Source organism: Notamacropus eugenii, chromosome 1, assembly GCF_028372415.1.
Source record: "Notamacropus eugenii isolate mMacEug1 chromosome 1, mMacEug1.pri_v2, whole genome shotgun sequence".
Classification (NCBI taxonomy): Eukaryota; Metazoa; Chordata; class Mammalia; order Diprotodontia; family Macropodidae; genus Notamacropus; species Notamacropus eugenii.
Window position 1 is genome coordinate 206,310,083 of NC_092872.1, and position 14,934 is coordinate 206,325,016.

At 39.3% G+C, this 14,934-nt stretch overlaps 1 protein-coding gene across 2 annotated transcripts in view; it reads right to left on the reverse strand.

Annotated features, from left to right (window-relative positions):
* The window catches only part of SLC16A12 (solute carrier family 16 member 12), a 106,672-nt gene extending 96,594 nt beyond the window's left edge, over positions 1–10,078 (reverse strand). Inside the window, exon 1 of one of the 2 annotated variants that reach the window (XM_072624955.1) lies at positions 9,782–10,078. The gene's annotated coding sequence lies outside the window, so the exon portion shown is untranslated. Of the gene's footprint in view, positions 1–9,653; positions 9,750–9,781 lie in introns of those variants that run through there. The other variant, XM_072624962.1, reaches the window with a different exon arrangement.
* Positions 10,079–14,934: the final 4,856 nt, after the last annotated feature.

A 14,934-nucleotide genomic window follows, 5' to 3' on the forward strand; every position in this document is an offset into this window, starting at 1 on the left:
TAATATACTAGTCTGAGGATTAAACAATTTAGATCTCTAAGGTAGATACTGGTTTCTGTATTATGTAATTAATTGAACCCATGGCATATTGTACATGATCTTCTGGGTATCACATCTATATGGAATGTCTATGATATATGGTCAATTTGACTATTGCAATTAATTTAAATCTTTCAGATACATGTAAGATCATATATTTGCAAGGGCCTTTATTCGTCATTTACACCAACTTCTTCATTTTAAAAATGAAGAAACTGAGGTCCAGAAAGGTTAAGAGATTTTTCCCAAGGTCATTCCAGAAGTAAGTGACAGATTTGAACTCAGGTCCTCTGATTCTGAATTCAGCACTATTGCCATCACACATGAAGCTACTGCCACACACTAAATTGTGGGGTAAGAGAACTGAACATTATCTCCAATTGCATTTTAACAGATCTATAATGAAGACAAAGTAACCAGAGCTTTGCCCTAGAACACTAATTTGAAGAGGGAGTCCTTCTAAGGGAAACTTTCTCTCCGCCTGTGAGACAGTTACCTGTAGACCTTATAGTTTAATTTTCTACCTGCCTGTATGCCCCTTCTCCTCAACCCAGTTCTACTCCCCCCACAGGGTCTTGTCCATACAGTTCTCCTCTTCTAGGTATGCCTCCCCCTAAACTTCAACAGGTGCCCATGGTTTCATTGTCTTCTAAACTCTGCTCTGCCATTCTCTCCATCCCATCTTTGACAGACTCTTCTCTGAACCGCTAATTTCTCTACTCCCTATTCTCCCTAAACTATTTTTTGCCCCAGGTGAGAAGACTACTAGCTATGACTCTGGGTTGTACTATGTAATTGTAGCCATTGTCAGTCCCACTCAAAGAAATACTGTCCATCTCTGTCACTCTACAGTTTTTTTCTGTCTTGGGTGAAAATTTATATGAAAGTTGAAGCATGCCACCCAAATAACTACAGCAGGTTAGAAAGTAGAATGGAAGAAAAAATTACTTATAGGACCCATTGCCATCACATGACCCATCCTTTTGCTGTTAAACAAGACCATACTAAGTCTGGCATAGTTCTTGGTGTTACATGTTACTTTTCATACACAAGCATGAAACCACTGCCCACCATCAGTATTCTAAATTTTTTTAACTGTATATTTTTTGCAATTTTTTAAAATTATTTTTGTGCAATCAAAAGTCACAAGCTTCTGAACCTGACCTTCCCCCCAGTGCACCCACTCTGCCTTCCCCCCCCCCCACCATCCCAATCCCTCTTCCCCTCCTAATCCTTTGGCTACTAAGAAGTGAGGTCTAGATAGAGGGTGACCTTAGCCCTGAAGCCTGCACTTGGTGAGCAGGGGCCACTGGTCTGCCCTCCTCAGAGTGTTAGGGCTGATCTGAATCCCAAGAGCCTTCATGTTGGCCCTGGGTCTTTTCCCCAAATGGAACATGAAGGAGAAGGAGGGACTTGGGAAAGAAGCAGCATCTGAGGAGAGGGGAAGCTGGGAAGGATCACCCCCAAGCTGGTTCAGCCACCAATTGAAAGGTTGGAACCATGTGCCCATCCCATCATCTATAAATCACTGGTGGGCCTGGTAAGAGATCTGCTCTGCCCAATGGGCAGATCCACTCGCACTCTTACTAGATCATCTCATTGACTATATTTCTAAATATCCAGCCAAGCAAAAAACGGCAGTTTGGAAAGTTAATTCTTCAGTGTAGACTAAGGCATTCACACTCTTCACCTCATGTGAACTATTCTATCTCTAACAACTAAATAAGCCATTCACAGGTGATGGGCTTTTTCTACATGAGAAAAATAAAGCTGATTTTGTGTGAATTTGTAACAAATAAAAAACTGTTCCTGAAACGAAGAGCTCTGACTGAACTTCCTTAGGCTTCCTGACAATGATGTCAGAATTCAATGGACAGTTGACTGCTGAAATCTCCCATTACTATTCCTGCTACACAGAGAAGTAGTTCTTTTGCTTTATGCTGGATATGGATTTCTAGAGAGGAATCTTCCCGGAAAAACTTGCTCAGCTAGTTTCCATGCCCTGAACTGTGCCCTTCCTAACCCCTATGAGAGCTGTATATAAAAAAAAGTGTGGGAAAAGTATTTCTCATCAAATCTCAATGTGGATGTGTAGTAATAACTAGAAATAATTATGAGCTCTGTCAACCAACACTACAATGTGTATTTTAAAATTAAAACAATATAGAAGAGTATAGACCAATAAAAAATGCTACAAAAACAACAATTAAAGGATGATGAAAAAAATGCTAAAGGGAATAGTCCATGAAAGGATTTGTATAAAAATTGATCAGAGTAAATAACATTCCAAGTAAGAGAGAGGATACAAAGTCAATCAGCTGAAATACTGACAACTATTAGCCTTCAAAAATACAAGATCATTAAACTCAATCAGTGTTTGCTAAGCACCTACAGTGTGCAAGTCCAAGCACTAGGATTACAAAGAATCCCTGTCTTCGAAGACTTGACATTCTATTGGACAAAATGTACACAGATAACTAATGACAAATATTGGTAGAAGGGATAATTCTAGTACCTGAAGGGAATGCAGACTGGTCACATGTAGGAAGGTGCCATGTTCCACAGGCACTTTTTCCTTCTCCAATTCCAGTTGTTAGGGATCTTTCTCTCTTCAAATTATTAAGTATATACTAATCTGTTCATATATTGCACCTCTCCCAGTATGATGAAAGTTCCTTGAAGGGAATTTTTGTCTTTAAATCTATAGAGCCTAGCACCTTGCCTTAATATGTGGTAAGCACTTTATAATGTTTGATGACCAAATGAATGAATGAACTGAATAAGACCACAAAGTTAAAAATGAATAAAGATGTGGAGATTATATAATCACTGATGGTAGAGAGACCCACACTGATGAAATCGGAAGAACTGAATGTTTGTACTTTTGTGGTTGTTGTTCAGTTGTTTTTTAAGTCATGTTTGACTCTTTGTGAACTCCTGTGGGGTTTTCTTGGCAAAGATACTGGAGTGGTTTGCCATTTCCTTCTCCAGTTCATTTTGTAGATTAGGAAACTGATTAATGAAGTGACTTGCCCAGGGTCATACAGTTGTAAGGGTCCAAGGCCAGATTTGTACTCATGAAGAGGAGTCTTTCTGATTCCAGGCCTAGTACTCTATCCGCTGTACCTTCTAGTTGCCCTGAATGGTTGTACAATTGAATGCAAATGGCTGTAAATGCTTTAAAATATCTTGGACAATTATAGGAGTCAAGATGTTTTTCTTTCAAAGCAGAAAGGTTGACTACTTTATCAGTAAAAAAAATATATATGAAGAACAAGGGTACACCAATATGACAACCAAATGGTTAAAGATTAAAAAGAAAAAACCCATTTGGTTATGGGTTGACATAGACTGTACCTATGTGATGTTAATTGATCATGTAGTTGAATTGATTCCAAAATGCAAATTAACTGATTCTTCTTGTTGGCTTGACTAGATTGCATGTTTTAACATTATATAATTTAGTAAAAATTAATCCTTCAATAATGAATTGACTGAATTATTCACATATTTGCATAATTAAGGGAGAAAAGTGAAAAAGTCAGACATCATTGCAATTCCATTCAGCAAACACTTGTTAAAGCTGTGTGCCGGATCCCATTGGATATTTCAACTATCTATTCAATCAATGGGTAATTTCCAAGTATCCAGATTTGAGTGTTTCCTAGTATAGTTATAACAATCAACTGAGAAATCTGGAGTAGAGGGAATAATTCAGTAGTTTATTTGATTTCCCCCCCGCCCAATTTTTTCCCACTAAATCAACTAAATTTATGTCTACACAGCACCATTCAGTCAAATCAGTTAGAAAAATCAAATAGTCATGATATAATTAAATAGCTCCATTAATTGAGTGATTTTTCACTTTTCAACTGGTTTGATGTCAACCTGAACTAAGCTTTGGTGCTGGACAGTCTTATAGTAAATGCATCCCACTCAGCCTCTGTTCCATATGGTACCAATGATTTCTGATCTGCTGACCATCTGATAATAGCTAAGACAACTGATACCCATTTGCTTGACTGACTTGTCTTTGAAAACTGGAGAAGTCATTGACTTCTTCCTTTAAAAGGATTTACCTTTTTTTTAAAGCAACTCCTCTCATGTCCTCTGGCCTGTTTATTGTTGAAGCCACAACTTCAAAGAGATGAAATTGCCAAATCAAATGATTCAACTGGGCTGGAATTGGGTCACTCACGCAGCTGTGTGTTTTCTCAGGCAAATCAGTTCACCTACCCTACCATGGAGAGGGACAAAACCACCGACTGGAACCAGAGCTTATGTGCAACAAGTGGGTAGGTATACCTTCAACTGGTTTGTGGCTGGAATGTAGTGCAGGAGTTAAAAAACAGTAACTCACCTAAAAATGCCTAGAAGGAACTTAAAATCTATTAGATTCTCAACTAAGTAATTATAATGTTGAAATATTCAATATGATAAACAGGTACTGCTTTTGATGGCAATCTGAGGATATGTACTGCTCTTCAGAATTAAGATTTGAAAGTTATGGGCTTGTGTCTTTTGTACATTCAATACGGTGACTATTAGTACTTCATGGGTGCACATAAATACCAGGCCCTATTTTTTCTTCCATGTAGAGGGAACATTCTGTTATGCCTCCTGGACTTCATAAAGACAGTAAAGTTAACGACTGCAGAGACGGATGTCTTTATCCCTTTTCATGACTGTTCAGTTATTTTAGTCATATCTAACTCTTTATCACCCCATTTGAGGTTTTCTTGGCAAAGATACTGGAGTGGTTTGCCCTTTTCTTCTCCAGTTCATTTTACAGAGGAGGAAACTGAAGTAAACAGGGTTAGGTGACTTGCCTAGGGTCACACAGTTAGTAAGCGTCTAGGGCTGGATTTGAACTCATGAAGATGACTCTTCCTGACTCCCAGCCCAGTGTTCTATCCACTGCATCATCTAGTTGTTCCCCTTTCTCCTTTTACTATAGCTTTATCACCAATATTAAGCTAGCTACAGAAATTCATCTAAGTGCAAGCCTGGATGGTGGATAGAATTCCTGATGAAGAAGAGACATAAAGTGAGAAAAGACTCATCTCTTCTGGATGCCTCAGCAACTGAACAAATGATCTCTTGAGCAGGATTCAACAGATGGTAGTAATTTATTATGAGGCACTAGAAAGCCTGGGAGTCAAGAAAAACAATATTTAATATCTGTGTCACCATGGGCAATTTATTTAACTACTCTCTTTCTCTATTTCTTCATGTAAAATGGAGGTGATAATGCCTCCAGTATCTAGCTAGCTAGCTAGCAAGCTATCATCTATCTATCTATTTATCTATGTTATCAGTCCCCTGGGATCATTGTGAAAATGAAGGGAGGCTGTGTGTATGTGTGTATGTGTGTGTGTGTGTGTGTGTGTGTGTGTGTGTGTGTGCAAGATGCTTTAAAAACCTTAAAGTGCAACAGAAAGGTCAACAACTATCATTATTGTTATTTCCGGGAGTTTCCTAGTTTTCACCTACTTGCAGTCATACAGAATGTTAAATAAACCTCAAAACCAAACTTCTGATTTCCCTTGATTCTAACCATAGGAAAGACAGACTGAGGGAAAGTATTCTTGAATCATCCAGTCTTTTTATGACTGATTTTAGTTTTCTATAGTAACAACTAAACTACTTTTAGGAGTGAGTCTTAAGCATATAAAATAAAAATATACAAATTATATGAAATATAACCTGCCACTAGCACTGAACTAGGGTAGTTTTAATACATTTTCAAAAGTACTTTGTAATAGAATTTGAGTTTCAGTTTCCACAACAGTAAAATAAAGAGTTTTTGACTAGATTGACTATCTAAGGATTCTTTCTTCTCTAAGTCCTAGGATCCTGGACTTCAAACTTTTATTAAATACAAACACAAAGTGCTTGGCTAAAGGTAAAGAATGCACCAACATTCCACTAGCCTGGACTAAATACCTTTTTTTGGCTGAAAGTGACAGAAAAACAGCCAAGCACATTTTGATAATCCTTTCTTTAAAAAAAAAAAAAAACACAATAAACATGTCTCAACTTACATGCCAGATCATTTTTGAATCATGCAGTTTTAAGTAAAAGTTACCGAGAAAACTCTAAAGTTGGGAGTAGCTGATAAAAATAATTACTAATAGATCCAACAATAAAATAACAGTGACAACTTAAGTCTAAGTTTAAAGGGATAAATAAAAGAAAATGAAAACTGAAAAACAGTTTTGTAACTAATGGTCTAGGTATTTCCAACTAATAAATTTATAATATGAGTAACCAAGGGCACTAGGAGACTGACATGGCAGAATGTTGTGGGAAAAGCAATACTTCTCCCACATATCATTAAAATCTACCTTACTAACTGGCTAATTCTGGCTTCCTAACTAGTTGTATTCTAAAGGAAATGTTATTTCATTGACTGCATGAAGTGCATAAAATAATCAAATCATAAAATTAAGCACTGCAATGTATGTTGGGTTTAATTTTGGTTTTGGTTTTTGGTGCTATTATTTCATTTGCTTGGGGTCCTCAGTGGCATGGAAACTGCCTTCACTGATGCAGGTCATTATTATCACTCTTTCAACCTTCAGAAAGGAAGTATGAAAGACTATAGAGTAGTAAACAGAGAACTAACCCTGGAAGTCTTCTATCCCACCTCTGACACCTGTGACTTCATGTAGATTACTTAACCTCTCACATTTAACCCCAGACCACTCTGTGATGGTAAATTGCAGAACAGTTGCTGAATTACATTAGTAAAAGGAATTTACTATGCCATTGTAATAATAAAACCGTATGGCTCCCTTTTCCCACTCTACTCCCAAAAGAACAAATAAGATGATATATGAAGTAAAAGTATGTCTTTGGATGATTTTTCTCAATAATGTTAAGCAGAAGGATGGACTGGATGTTTTCTAAAGTCCTTTTCAACTTTGAAATCTTAAGATTCTAAACTTTGGCAGCAAATAAGTAAGTGTTACGTGGTAGCAAGAACATTAGGCAAGGGACTTAGGTTTCCTAAATCTAGAGCCAGTTTTGTCACAATCTACCTATGGAGTCAGAGGAAGTGGGTTCAAATCCTACCTAAAGTCCCTTCTTTCTCTTCATCTTACGAACTGCGGTTTTGGGGAATTCATTTCTCTTTGAAACTCAATTTCTTCTTTCTTCATCCATAAAAGTAAGGTATTTGGATTAGGTGACCTCCAAGTATCCTGCCATCAACTCTAAGTAAACTACAAGCATTCCCCAACTGATATGAACAGGTAGTTCTCAAGGGAAGAAATCCAAACTTGCTATAGTCATTGGAAAAAATGCTCCAAATCACTAATAAAGAGATTAAAATTAAAGCAACTTTGAAGTTTCACCTCATATCTATCAAATTGGCAGAACTGATAAAAAATGGGAAATGGGAAATGTTGGATGGGGCTGTGGGAAAGCAGGCACAATAATGCACTATTTGGTAGAGCTGTGAATTGGTCCTGTCATTAAGCAATTAGGGACTATACTCCAAAAGTTCCTAGCCTATGTCTAGATACCCTTTGACCCAGAAATACCACCACTAGGACTATACCCTAAGCACATCAAAGAAAAAGGGGAAATATGTTTAAAATGTATGTAATAACTTTCTGTAGTGGCAAAGAATTGATGTGCCATTTGTGTCGATCTGTCAGCAGTGACTACTGTTAAGTGAAGAAGCTACTTCTGGCAAGAAATCAGTTATTATTATTGAAAAGCAAATTGTAGAACAAGCAAATGATATCTTTCTCATTCAAACAAACTGCAAACTCAAAAACTAATCATCTCATATTGTAGTATCCATCCTCTATCTAATTTAAATAGGCCTGGGAAACCATTACTTTATGTGTATATATGGCATTTCTCAACCCTTATTCTACTCCAATTTGTTTTATCAAAATGTGCTAGCTTGACAAGGTGGGAAGGTGACAAACTTAGTATCACAAGGAAAGTTCAAGTCCCCCAGGTTCTACCATTTATTCCCTTTCTTTATCCTTAGATAAGTAACTGAATATGACATAATCTCTGAACCTCAGTTTCCTCAGCTGTAAAATGATTTAATGTCCTCTAAAGATCCTTCTTACAATTTTTTAATTACCCAAGTTGTTATTGTTGAGTCCTGTCTGACTCTCTCTGATGCCATTTGGGATTTTCTTAGCAAAAACACTGGAGTAGTTTGCCATTTCTTTCTCCAGCTCATTTTACAGATGAGGAATTGAAGCAAAACTGGGTTAAGTGACTTGCTAGAGGTCACAGAGCTAGTAAGTGTCTGAGGCCAGATTTGAACAAAGGAAGATGATCTTCCCGACACCACGCTGGACCCTCTATCGACTGTGCCACCTAACTCTGCAGCTCAAGCTAGGAAGAATTACTTTTTTTACGTTTAAATTCCAAACTGTGAAAACTAGAGACTAAAAACAACTCCCAGGACTTAGGGAAACAGTGTGCCCTACGTGACCTACTGCAAATATTATTCGTACATCCATGCACGAGCTTATTCAACAAAAGGTAAAGTCAGTTATGCACAAGTACTATGCCAGGTGCTGAGGACATAGATGACAGTTCTTGCCTTCATGGAGTTTATATTCTATCACAGAGTTAAGACACAAACGCAGGTTCCGTAACATACAGTAGTATATGATAAATCCATCAAACAATTACAAGAGCAAGTACTCTATGAGACATGAGAGACGATGTCATTTATTACCAAGTTGGTAGCATCTTAGTTTTATCCTTTCTAGAAAAACCGAAAACATCTTTGGTCACTGTCCTAGAGCAATTGCTTTCCTTTGAATTAAACTCAGTTAAGAAATCAAGAAACCTTTCAAAGTTTAGAAGTTTTAATAGAGTTCTATTACTGAGCAAGCAAAAAGTCACTCTTTTCCTCTAGTGAAAAAAGACAAAACCACGAAAAGAGCCCAGAGGAAATGAGATTTACATTTGGAAATTCAGAAAACTGGGAGATCCAGGATCTCTAAGCCCTGGCTACGACGGAGCCCCGTGAGAATCCAGAGGTCAGCCAAGAAGGGTGCCTGCCTCTCCCGACTTAGGAATCGCTGCTAGCAGAGTCTATTTGGTCTGATTTCTAGTGAAACCGGCCACCGATTCCTCCTTCTGGATACAATACCGTGCTGGCAGAAATCTAGGTCAATGGGAAGCCGACTGTCCAATCCACCTTCTCGCTGCGCTTCTTTCTGGGAAGCGCAAGTTGGCTACGAGGCTGCTGCCAAGCCGCGGAGCACTGCGGACCCGAATCCAGCAGCCCGAACGAGGAAAGCCCAGCGCCTGAAACCCAGGACGCCTCTGTCTGCCCGCCGATGGGCCAAACCGCCAGAGAACGGCCAGGGAAGCTGACCCTGCCTGCGCCCGCCTGTCCTCTCCTCCGGGGACCAGGGCCCCCTTTCTCCAAATGCCCCGCGCACCCATCACCCGCAAGTGGCTACCTGCTCCACCTAGTCTACGAAAGTCTGCCCCTTTCCTCTTCCAGCTGATCAGTAGACAAGCCCCAGGCCAATGCCTTCCCAGGGGAGGAAGCGAAGAAGTTGGATTCACTTCTTCTCGGACCAACTGGGTGCTTAGAGATCTCTCTGTGGTTAGCCCCCTACCTGGGAACCTGATACCAGAGACTCCTCCGTCCACCCGCCACCATCCCCACTTCAATGCAGCCTCGAATCCTTCGACCTCTCCTCAGAGGAGCTCAGCTCCCACCCCGAGCCACTTGGGGCCCCCTCACCTCGCAGGGGCGGCTGCAGCTTCGGGGCACTTGTGGCTGGATCCGGACATACCCCCCAGCTCCGCTCCTGCAGCGCCTAGTGCCTACCCTCCCGGCTCCGGGCTTACTCAGCGCTTCCGAGGGAAGGGGGAGGAGGGTTGGGGGGAGGGGAGGGGGCCGGCGAGGGGGGAATGGGAGCAGTGACACCGGGAGTCCGCGGCCGCAAAGGGGGGCCGCAGCTGCAGCTGCCTACAGTTGAGCTCTGGCCAGTGTCCGCGGAGGAGTTCCTGAGAAATCCGGGCTCCTCGATCCCTAGAGATCGAATTACACAGCGCTGCTCCGCTCTCCGAGCTCCTGACACACTGCACTGGGGGTGGGGTGATTTGGGGGCTCGGAGGAGCCCTATAGTTCTGCATTGATGGGGAGAGGAGGAAGGGTGTTCGAGTAGTGTAATTAATGGAACTGCCCACCCTATGTAAGTGAAGCTCCGTGTTTCACCAACCCAGAGGAACTGACCACCGAGAGGTAGGGAGACCTAGTGAAGAGCAGTCACCATGAGCAACCCATCCAACATGATCAGGCACTCTTGGGCAAGGTCATGGCTAGGCTCCTGAAAGGGACCGCAGGGGCCATCTAGGTCGACCCCTTTATTTTACAGACCAGGAGTCATTTGAAATATTGGGGAATTTAATAAGAACCAAGTAAATAAAAACATTCAAAGTGCTCTTCGTGCTTCCCCTAGCTGCTAGTGTCTTCCCTCCAAAATTATCATTTTATCCAGTTCTATTCATTTTGTATATATCTATAGGCATATACATATATGTACGTTATATCCGTGTGTAGATATACATACATATATACATATGTGGGTCCAAATATTGTGTATTGATAGAACTATATCTATATAGATAGATAAATATGTCCCCTCCCCCTTTAAATTGTAAACTCCCTGAGCTCAAAAGCTATTTTGTTTTTGTCTTAGTATCTGAAACAGGAAGGGGCCTGGCTCACAACAGGCGCTTACTAAATGCTTGACAGCTGTTTAATCCACATAATAACTGAAGGAAAGAGATCCTATTCTTTATTATTACAGGAGGGATATGACTATTGACTTCTCCGTTTTACAGATGAAGCAACTGAGTCGCCCAGATGTCATGGAGATCGAATCAGTCAGCAGGACTTAAAAACAGACACACTTGGGAAGAGAGAATTGTTTGAGGCCACAGGGCAGAACACCCTGTCCACTGAGCTTCGGTCTCAGCACCAGCTTTCAGTTTATTTTATGTATGTACCTTTCGGAGAGAGCAACCTCTGGACCAACACGACCTAGTGCCAACCTCTCTAGGTTTAATAGGCAAACCGGTGACATTTCTTTTTTCTTTGAAAATTGGAGTTTGCAGAATGAGATGAAAGGACAATTTCTGTTTGTTGCTAAGATAAATTGTGGCAGTTTAAATGAGACTGAGGAGTAAAGTCATTAATCCTTCCTCATCTGCCTCTTCCACACCCACCCACCCACCCAAACTTCCCACAGGCTTTTCTCATCTTGTACTTCTAGAAAGACTCGTGGGTCTCCAGGCCTCTAAATTATAAATGTCAAAGGCATGTCTTCAGGACTGTGCCTAGGGCTAGTTTTATGTGATGATTAACTAACCCTTGTTTGAAAGCTCAGGATTTAACAAATATTGTTTGATGGAGGCTTCATTAAACCATTCCAAATGAGCTTATAAATTGAGAGGCAGGACATGAGTCATGATATGCCCCTAAGAGATGTTCTTGAAAATTAGCTTCTGAGATGGCTTCTTTTCAGCTAAATGTTTTTCTTTGTTAAACAAGTTTAAAGTAGCAAAAGGCTACTTTGCTGTTAGGTAAATATTTGCCCATTATAATGTTTGACAGATGACTTCTTTTAAAATTATTTGAGGAAAAAGAGAAGGAAACATAGCCCCTCTTAGCTGATTCAATTTTCCACTTCAGTTTTGGCATTACAACCCAAGTAGAGAATTTTGACTGTTGCACAAAACAATTCATTGATTGTTTAAAAAGTAATAAAGTTTAGACATTTGATTTCTTTTTGTATGAGTTCTTGGCACCCTGTGTGAGTTCAATAAATACACTGATGGTGCTAATGCTTTAATTCTCCCTTGCAATAATTATAAGCCATCAGTTGTATCCTATCTCCAACCCCCTCCACCCTCACCATCCCTGCTGCTCTTTTTTGTGGGTGGGTAGAAAGAAGGAAAAGGTTTCATATCATTGAGAGAGTTGGAAATGGGAAAAGAGGGGGAAAGGATGTGCCTGTGGAGAGAGGTAGAAGAGAAAGTTCCTCTAATCCAGAAATAGGACAGATGAAAGATTTCATTTCTAGATACTGGAACTGTAGTAGAGGAGGACTTCTCTGGCTTCCAGATTTTCCAGTTGAAATCCAAGATAGCTTGGGGCAGCTAGGTAGAACAATGAATAGAGTGTAGGAACTGCAGTCAGGAAGACACAGGTTCAAATCCTGCCTCAGTCTCATACTATCTATATGACTTTGGATAAGTCCCTTAACTTCTCTGTACCATATGTATAAAATGGAAATAATAAAAGCACCTACCTCCCTGGGTTGTTGCAAGGATCAAAAAATAAAATGAATAATTTTGATTACATTAAATTCAAAAGTTTTTATACAAAAGAAACAAACAGGCAAGATAAGAAGGAAAATAGAAAATGAGGGGGGGGGGGCAATTTTATAGACAGTTCCCCAAAGGTCTCATATCTCAAATATATGAAGAACTTTGTAAAATCCATAAGAATATGAGTCATTCCCCAATTGATAAATGGTCAAAGGATATGAACAGGCAGTTTTTAAAGAAATCAAAACAATTTTTAGTCATATAAAAATTCTCTAAATCATTATTGAATCGAGAAATGCAGATTAAAACAATCTTGGGATATCATTTTACACCTGTCAGAGTAGCTAAAATGAATGAAGGGGAAAGCAGCAAATGTTGGAGGAGATGTGGAAAAATTGGGACACTAATTCATTGTTGGTGGAATTATGAACTGATCCAACTATTTTGCAGAACAATTTGGAATTATGTCCAAAGAGTTATTAAACTGCCTATGCCCTTTGACCCAGAAATACCACTACTAGGTCTATTTTCAAAGAGAACCAGGAAAAAAAGGAAAAGAACCTATATATTCTAAAATATTTATATCAGCTCTGTGGTGGCAAAGAACTGGAAATTGCAGGGATACCTGTCAATTGAGAATGGTTGAATAAATTGTGATATATGATTGTGATGCAGAAATGATGAAACTAAAAATGATGAGCTTCTTGATCTTAAAAAAGCATTGATAGATTTGCAAGAAATAATGGGGTGAAATGAGCAGAACCAATAAAACAATGTATATAGTAACAGCAATATTATTTAAAGAACAACTTTGAGTGACTGAGTCATTTTAACTATTACAAATACCCAAATTAACTACAAAGGATCTATGAAAGAAGACACTATCTGCATCCAGAGAAAAAATTGATAAATAGAAGTATGTATAAAATGATTTTACATATATACATATTTGTGTCTAAAGGTAGCCATCTCTGGGGGGAGGGAAAGAGGCAAAAAAAAACGTACATGATAACTTTATTATAGATTTTAAAATAATAGCAAGTTGTACATAATAGATTTACAGCTGCCTCTGCAATCATCTTTTTTAATATGAAATGCTTGTTTTATCTCATAAGTTAAAAATAAATATTTTTTAAAAGAATCAAATGAGTTAACACATGTAAAGTGCTTTGTAAACCTTAAAGCACTGTGTCAATGCTAGCTAGTTATCATTTTTTTCCCCAAGAAATAATATCAGAATTTCAGAGTGGGAAGTAACTTTTGGAAGGCAATATCCTCAATATCCCCACCAAGCACTCATTCAGTCTCTACCTGAAGACTCCAGTGAAGGAAAGGTCTAGAATGTAAATTCTAGAACTAGCAATGCAAAAATTCTAGAACCTACAAGATGGGTTCTAGACACCAAAAAAATCATAGAAATAAGCTTCTACAGGTTATTCTAGGATCCTGACCAAAAATTATAATGATGTTTCTATATTTAAATGTATTCCAGGCTCCTCATTAACAATTTACACACCAATTTTACAAAAACAACTTAATTGCAAATTGTTGATTTGCTTTACTGGATCTACAACATATTTGATTAAACCTCTATGGCTATATAGCTCATAATTAACAAGAATTGTAACTAAAAACCACATTGCACCATCATTTAATGGAATTAATTTTCAAATCAGTTTCTCAGAAGTGTGACACCTCTAAGTACATTTATTATGAATGGAATCTTTTGTCCTTGCAGCTGCTCAAAAAAGGATGTATATTGGACTCAACACCAAGAGAAGCAATATTCCCACTTACTAGGGCTCATCCTCTGTGCACAAGGCATCGTCTCCATCCAAATCTGAGACAAGAAAAGAAGGAAGGAAGGAAGGAAGGAAGGAAGGAAGGAAGGAAGGAAGGAAGGAAGGAAGGAAGGAAGGAAGGAAGGGAGGGAGGGAGGGAGGGAGGGAGGAAGGAAGGAAGGAAGGAAGGAAGGAAGGAAGGAAGGAAGGAAGGAAGGAAGGAAGGAAGGAAGGAAGGAAAAATTCATTGTCATATTTGATAAAGGTTTCTCATATGTAAGTCTGAGTAAAATGAGAGTAGGTGGCAGTGTCTGCCAAACAGTGGATTAAGGAAACAATTAAGCAAGAAAATTATGATCTAGATTCTTCTGTGTTCACTGCAGAATATGTGTTTCAAACCAAATGACTTTTCAAATAGTCAAATTCTTAAAAATCCTCTTCCCCCTACCTCCCACCCTGCTTCCATGCTACTAAATGCTCTGCATCACTTAAATTCAAGTCACACTCAAGTCAAGACATCATCCTTGTGATGTCATTGGTCCTCTTCAAGAATGAAGGGCAAACTAACTGACGTGGGGTTTATGGGGTGCTCAGGGAGGACTAGCACCTCTGCTGAGACCTTTTCAGGGCTGCTCATCCACCTTTGGTGTCCACCTGATTCACCGAACTCTCACCTGTGGCTCCAAGAAGCTGTAGCTTGTGCAGCAGCCACACCCCAGTAAAACCTTCTCAGTAGAAGGCACTAAACCAGGTTGAGGATAAGTGACAGGTCTCAAAA